Below are 7,382 nucleotides of genomic sequence, written 5' to 3'. Positions count from 1 at the left end.
TGATCATGAATGTGACATCAGGATTGCAGGAAGACCCATCAACAACCCAAGTTATGCAAATAACACAACCTTGTTTGCTGAAAGTGAAGAGGACCTGAAGCACTTGCTGAAGAAAGTCAAGGACTATAAATCTTCAATGTGACTGAACCTCAACATCAAGAAGACAAAAATTCTCACCCCGGGGCCAATTGGCAGTACCATTATAGATGGAGAAGAGATTGAGGTTGTTAACAATTACAGCTTGCCCGGCTCCAAAACTAACACTCTTGGTACTAGCAGTCAAGAAATCAAAAGATAAATTGCACTGGGAAAATCTGCTGTCAGGGACATCTCCACAGTAGTGAGAAGCAACAATGTCAGTCAAGAGACTAAGGTGCACTTGATCCAGGCCATGCTCTTTACAATTACTTGCTATGCATCAGAGAGCTGGACAATGACTAAGGATGATAGAGGACGAATTGATGCCTTGCGTTGTGGTACTGGAGGAAGGTCTTGAACATACCATGGACTGGCTAGAAAACAAATAATTTCATCTTGGAGAAGGTTAAACCAAGTTTCCCCTTGGAGGCTAGGATTTTAAAGCTCTGTCTCACACACTTTGGGCATGAGGCTAGTAAGGACCAGTCCTTGGAGAAGGACATTATGCTTGGAAGGGTAGAGAGACAGCATAGGAGAGGAAGATCCCAGACAAGATGGGACAATTGGGGTAGGTGTGTCAGAGCCAGTGAGACTGACTCAGGACAGGGACGGCTTCAGAGCTGTTCTATGTAGGGTCAATATGAGTCACAGGTGACTCTATGGCACATAACAATAATAATAACAACAACAATAATAACAACATGGTGCCAAGTAATAATGCCAAGTATTATCAAGAAATTCTTGCTTATTACAGAAAATCACATTGAGAAAACTTCCATGTAAGTTAATGCATGAGTTATTGCAGAGATCACAGGAAGAAAATCTAAAACACATCATGAGAATTAAGGGGAAATATGGGGGGAGGTAAGAAAATTGGCAAGCTTAAAATAAAATAGGGTATAGCTATCATAGAAAGATTCATAGTTGGAAACATGAAGTAATCAGTATTAAAAGTCCTCTTTCTTTCTCTTTGCTACAAAATCACTGATGCAGTAATTAAGAGGAGAACTGAGGTCTGTGAAGAGGCCCAGAGATGGAATGTGCCTTGAATCCCTCTGTTGTACTGAAGAAACACATCTAGAATGTCTGGTCAGAACTAAGACATGCCAATTCCCCTGTGTAGCAGGCATGTATTTTGCACTTCCCAAAAAAAAGTTGGAGTGTCACCTCTGTTGGCAGAATTAAGAACTATGAATGCCTTGAGTCTCATGCATTAGGCATGTCACAAATATAGACTGCTGAATAAGCATTAGGAATCTCCTGCGTATTGAGTTCCTTGCATGTCTTAGGTATCTCCTGCCTCTTCTGGATTTGTCTATTTTAATGCAGATATGTCCTACTTATTTTACCTATGCAACATGCCTCACTGTTTAAACACTTATCTGTGCATAACACTTGAGTTTTGCCCATCTTACTTGTTTCTTCTTCCTAAGTAATGTTGTTGTTGTTATGTGCCATTGAGTCGCTTGCGACTCATAGCAACCCTATGTACAACAGCTCTAAACTCTGCTCTGTCTCATCCCGATTAACCCAGTCACCGAATCAATCCATCTCCCAGAGGGCCTTCCACTCCTTCTATCCTCCCTGGTCATTGTCCAGCTCTCTGATGCATAACAAGTGCTTGCAAAGACCATGGCCTGCACCAGACGCACCTTAGTCTCTAGAGACACATCGTTGCTTTTGAGTACTTTAGCGATGTCCCTAACAGCATATTTTCCCATCGCAATACGTCTTTTTTTTTTCATTTTTATTTTATTATTTTTGTGTGCGTGTACCGTCAAATCAGATCTGACTGGTACAGGAGGAGATTGTCCCTCCTTCCCCGGCAGAGCATCTGGTGGATTTGAACCATTCGCCTCTGGGATTGTAGTTGCAGTTCCTTGCCACTAGGCCACCAGAGCTCCCCCACAATATGTCTTTTAATTTCCTGGCTGCTGGTGCCAAGAGTGTTGATTGTGGAGCCAAGCAGACTAAAGCTGTGAACAATCTCAATCTTTTCACCATCCATGGACTGCTAAACCTATTCACATTGCTCAGTTTGTTGACCCTTTCTTTCATCTTCAAAGGTAGCATCACTGAGTTGAGTCCTTTCAGAGTATGACTCAAACCTTCTTTGTTCATCACATTTCACCATGATTTTGATTCTTTTGCCTCCCTCTTATTTTTTTAATAATTTATTTTTGCTTCAGGTACAAGTTTATACAGCACATGAGCTTTCAATTCAATAATCTACATATGAATTGGTATGTATTATTGGTTGCAATCATCACAATGTGTTAGCACATTGGGTGGAACGAGTAAAATAAATGAACTGCTCTGACCAAGAAAAAAAAAATACAAGGTACCAGTGAGAACAATGAAAAATATAGAATAAAATTCAAATTCATAAAAATGTTAAAGTTTCTTAAGTTTTTCATATTATTCTTTTCTAATTTGGTTTGTTTCCATTATCAGCATTCTTGGGTCCTCTCTGCCAGCTGATCTTTGTTTTAGGGCAAAACCCTCACCTTCATGGTCTCATACAGTTGATTGTAAGAGAGCTCTGGTGCCCTGGTGGTTAAGGAATTACACTGCCAATCCAAAAGCAAGTGGTTCGAATCTACCATGCTCCATAGGAAAAAGATAGGCAATCTCCTTCTGCGTCATTTCCAATCTCTGAAAAGCCACTGGAGGGTTAGCTCTAAGTCAGTCCCAACTCCAAGGCGATGAACAATTAATAACAACATAGGTGATGTTTGTAAGAATCACATTTCACCAAGAAGTTATTGTTTCTTTTATAGGCCAGTCTATTATTTGGCAGAGGTGACCTATGGGGATGACTTTAGTTCAACAGTGACTTAAGCCTCAAGGATTCCTCCAGTCTCTGTCAGACCAGTATTTCTGACTCTTTCTTATGAATTTGAATTTTATACTAAATGTTTCACCATTCTAATTGGTTTGTCGGATTTTTTTTTTTTTGTCAGAGCATTTGGTAGTGGTAGTCATGTGTCTTCTTGTTCTCTGGTCTCTGGCATGAGGAGGCTGTGGTTAATGTAGACTATTAGTTTTTCACACTTACTGTTTCCTTTAGTTTTTCATCTTACTACTTCTTTTTTGTAATGTGTGAGAAGAGATCAGTAGTATCTTAGATTTCTGCTTGCAAGCTTTTGAGATCTTTTAGAATCATATCAACATATGATAATAACTTTATGATATTTTACACCAGTTGATCAAAATACCCCCCAAGATCATGCTCCTTGGTCTTTAAGGCCCGTAGTTCAATCCTGTGACTTTTTTGATTATGTCTTCCATCTTCCACTAAAGAACTTTGTAATTACGTTGTTTTTGTTGTTTAGTGCTGTCGAGTTGAGTACAACTCATGGTGACCCTATGAAAAACAGATCTGAACCGTGTCTTATACTGCAGCGTTCTCATCATCTCTAACTGGAGCCTATTGCCACAGTCCCTGTGTCCATCTATCTCATTGTGGTCCTTCCTCTCCTTCACTGATAATCCACCTTTCTACTATGATGTCCTTTTCCAAGGAATACCCTCTTCTAGCAACATGCCCGAAGTATGGAAAGTAGAGCTTTGCCATCTTTGTCTTTAAGGAACATTCTGGTTTCAACTACTTCAAGACATATCTGTTTATTCTCCGGATATTTAGTACTCTTTTTTTTTCTGATTCTTTTTTAAATTAAATTTTATTAATTTTAAATGAACATTTACAGAGATTTTGGATTTCCATTCATTCATTGTTGCACTATTTTCTCTAACCCCACCCCCAGTTCGTTCCTCTTTTTCTTTCCCCTTTGAAAGTCTGTTTTAATTGCCCCATTGCCACAGTGCTTGTCAAAACCAGTTCTGATTAATCTCCTTTGTCAGTGTGTCCTTTGCCTTTCCCTATCACTCCTCCCTCAGAGAGACTTCACCCTGAGTCATAAGGAAAAGTGGATGGTGTATTCTCTTAGCTACTTCCTGCTGAAAAGGGACGCTGTATGTTTCAGGGCGAAGATCTCTCACTGCTCTAAAGGGCCCCTTTGCCAATAGGAAACATGTAGACTATTGTGGAGATTGATTTTGGAATGTATATTTAGTAATCTTCTACAATTCCAGAACTCAAGGCATCAATTTTCCTCTGTCATCTTTATTCATTGTCCAGTTCTCAGATGTTTGAAAAGACCTTAGATTGAATTCATGTTAGTGTTGTTATGTGCCATCAAGTCACTTGAAATTCATAGTGACCTTATGCACAATAGCTCTGAATCCTGTCCTATCCTGAGCCAATCTCACTGTCTTTGACACCCTTACCCCCAGTATGTCAGTTACTGTATCAATCCATCTTTTCCAGGGTCTTCCTGTCCCTCCATCCATCCGAGCATGATGTCCTTTTCCAAGGACTAGTCCTTCCCAGCAACATGCCCGACATACATGAGATGAAGCTTCAAAATCTTTGCCTACAAGGACATATGTGGTTTCAACCCTTCTAGGACAAACTTGTGAGTTCCCTTGGCAGTCCTTGGTATGTACAATACTCTTCTCCCGCACCACAACTCAAAGGCATCAATTATTCTTCTGTAATCCTCAGTAATTGTCCAGATCTCTGATGTATAGCAAGCAACTGAGAAGATCATGGCCTGGATCACATGCACCTTAGTCTCCAGATTGACATCTTTGCTCTTTGGCACTCAGGAGAGACTCCTGGCAGTAGATTTTCCTAATGCAAAATTTGTCTTTTCTTTCCTCACTGCTGGTGCCAAGAGTATTGCTTGTGGAGCCAACTAAGCTGAAATTTAACAACCTCAGTCTCTTCTCCATCTGTCATGTACTACCTTTACTTAATCAACAAGCTTTGAGAAACCAACAACTCTTCCAATAAATGCTCCCTTTTTCACTGCCAATTCACCGAGTGGTGAGAATCTTTGTCTTCTTGATGTTGAACTTCAATCTATATTGAAGACTACAGTCCTTGACCTTCTGCAGCCAGTGCTTCAGGTCCTCCTCAGTTCCGGTAAGCAAGGTTGTGTAATCTGCATGAAAGTTGTTGACAAGTTTTTCTCCAATCCTGATGCCACATTCCTCCTCATAAAGCCCAGCTTCTTGAACGATCTGTTCTGCATATAAATTGAAAAGGTATATAAACAGAATGCATTCCTAATGCACTCCTTTCCTGATTTTGAACCATGCAGTGTTTCCTTGCTCTGTTCTGAGGACTGCTTCCCGTTTCAAGTATAGGCTTCACATGAGTACAATCAGGCATTCTGGGATTCCCATTCTCCTCAAGGTCAGCCATAATTTGTTATGATCCACACAGTCAAATGCCTTTGCATAGTCAATGAAACACAGATACAGAGTCCTCTGGTACTCTTTGCTTTCAGCCAAGATCCATCTGACACTGACAATAATGTCTCTAGTGCCATGACCTCTTCTAAACCCAGCTTGTATTTCTGGTAGTTCTTTGTTGATGTGCTGTTCCAGGCATTTTTGGATGATCTTCCGCAGGATTTTACTTGTATGTGATATTACTGATATTGTTCATTAATTTCTTTACTCTGTTGGATCACCTTTTTTTTTTAATTTGGAAGAGGAATAAATATGGATCTCTTCCAGTCAGTTAGTGAAGTAGCTGTCCTCCAGATCTTGGCAAAACCTGGGGAGCACGTCCAGGGCAGCATCTGTTTGTTGAAATATGTCAACTGGTATTCCATCAATTCCTGGGGTTTTATTTTTTGCCAAGTCCTTCAGAGCAGCCTGCATTTCCTCCTTTATCCCATTGTCTCTTGATCATATATTATTTCTTGAAATTCTTCTGTGTCAGCCAATTCTTTTTGGTACAGTGACTCTATATACTCTTTCCATGTTCTTTTAATGCTTCTTCAATAATTCAATATTCTGCCCATAGGACCCTTAAGTATTGCAATTCATGACTTGAATTAGTTCTTTAGTTCCTTCAGCTTAAGAAATGTTGACTGACTTTGGTCCTTTCAATTTTCTGGCTCCAGCTCCTTGCACATTTCGTTATAAGACTTTGCATTGTCTTTCTGAGCTCCCCTTTGCAATCTTTTATTCAGCTCCTTAACTTCTTGATTTCTTCCCTTGGCTATAGCTTCTTGGCTAGTGCAATATTCAGAGTCTCTTCTGACATTCATTTTGGCCTTTTCCTCTTTGTCTGTCTTTATAATGATCTGTTGCATTCCTTGTGGATGATATTCTTGATATCCTCTCATAGCTCATCTGGTCTTCAGGGAGCCATTTGTTTTACATGGAATGTTTAATCTATCTTTTGATAAAAGGTAAAAAAAGAATCCATTAAAAAAAAAACCCTTGCTCTCGGCTGGATTCTGCTGTGTCAGCACGCAGGAGCCCCAGTTCGAACTCGAAATAAACTTTGTTAATTCGGCTAAAAAACAAAACAAAACAAAAAAACCCTCACCATAATTATTTTCTTGACAGATTATATACATTTCCAACATAAAAGATGTACTGAAGGAGGTGAAATTTTGAGAACATTTTTACAGTATTTCTATATCCTCAACATCCAACACAGATGCCATGCAATACCCTGGCAGATTCCAACAGATAAAGAAAGGGGTTAAGGTGCTGTAAGTCATCCACTCCTACCAGAACTTCCACCATTCCAACCTGATGGGAAGTTTTGTGATGTCCTCTTTAGGCCTGCCAAGAAGTAAAATAGAGCAATGGGAATCATTGGTAAAGCCATGCAAGGACAAGTGTTTGTGCATTATGGAGTTCTAGTGGCACAATGGTTAAGCATTTTACTACTAGCTAAAGTCAATGTTTCAAACTCACTAGCTACTTACTGTGTAGAAGAAATACAGAGTCAACTCCTTTAAGTTTGAGATTTCTTACAATTCCTTGAAAATCCTATGGGGCAGTTCTAACCTACCTTAAAGGATTACTATAAGTAATCATTGACTTGATGACAATGAGTTAGATTTGTTGTTGTTATGTGCCATCGAGTCGCTTGCGACTCATAGCGACCCTATGCCCAAGAACCCTATATGCCATTCTATCCTGTGCCAAGCTCGCCGTCTTAGAAACACTCATTCCCACCACTCCACTCACAGAATTGATCCATCTCATCGAGGGTCTTCCTCTCCTGCACTGTCCCTCCACTCTCTCAAACATGATGTCTCTCTTCAAGGACCAGTCCCTCCTTGCAACATGCCCAAAGTATGTCAGACGAAGCTTCAGAATCTTTGACTCCAAGGAGCATTCTGGCTTCACCCTCTCCAGGACAAACC

The sequence above is a fragment of the Elephantulus edwardii genome, unplaced genomic scaffold (genome assembly GCF_000299155.1).
Source record: "Elephantulus edwardii isolate Elephantulus edwardi_28Jun2011 unplaced genomic scaffold, EleEdw1.0 scaffold00371, whole genome shotgun sequence".
Taxonomy (NCBI): domain Eukaryota; kingdom Metazoa; phylum Chordata; class Mammalia; order Macroscelidea; family Macroscelididae; genus Elephantulus; species Elephantulus edwardii.
This window is presented reverse-complemented; position numbering follows the sequence as displayed.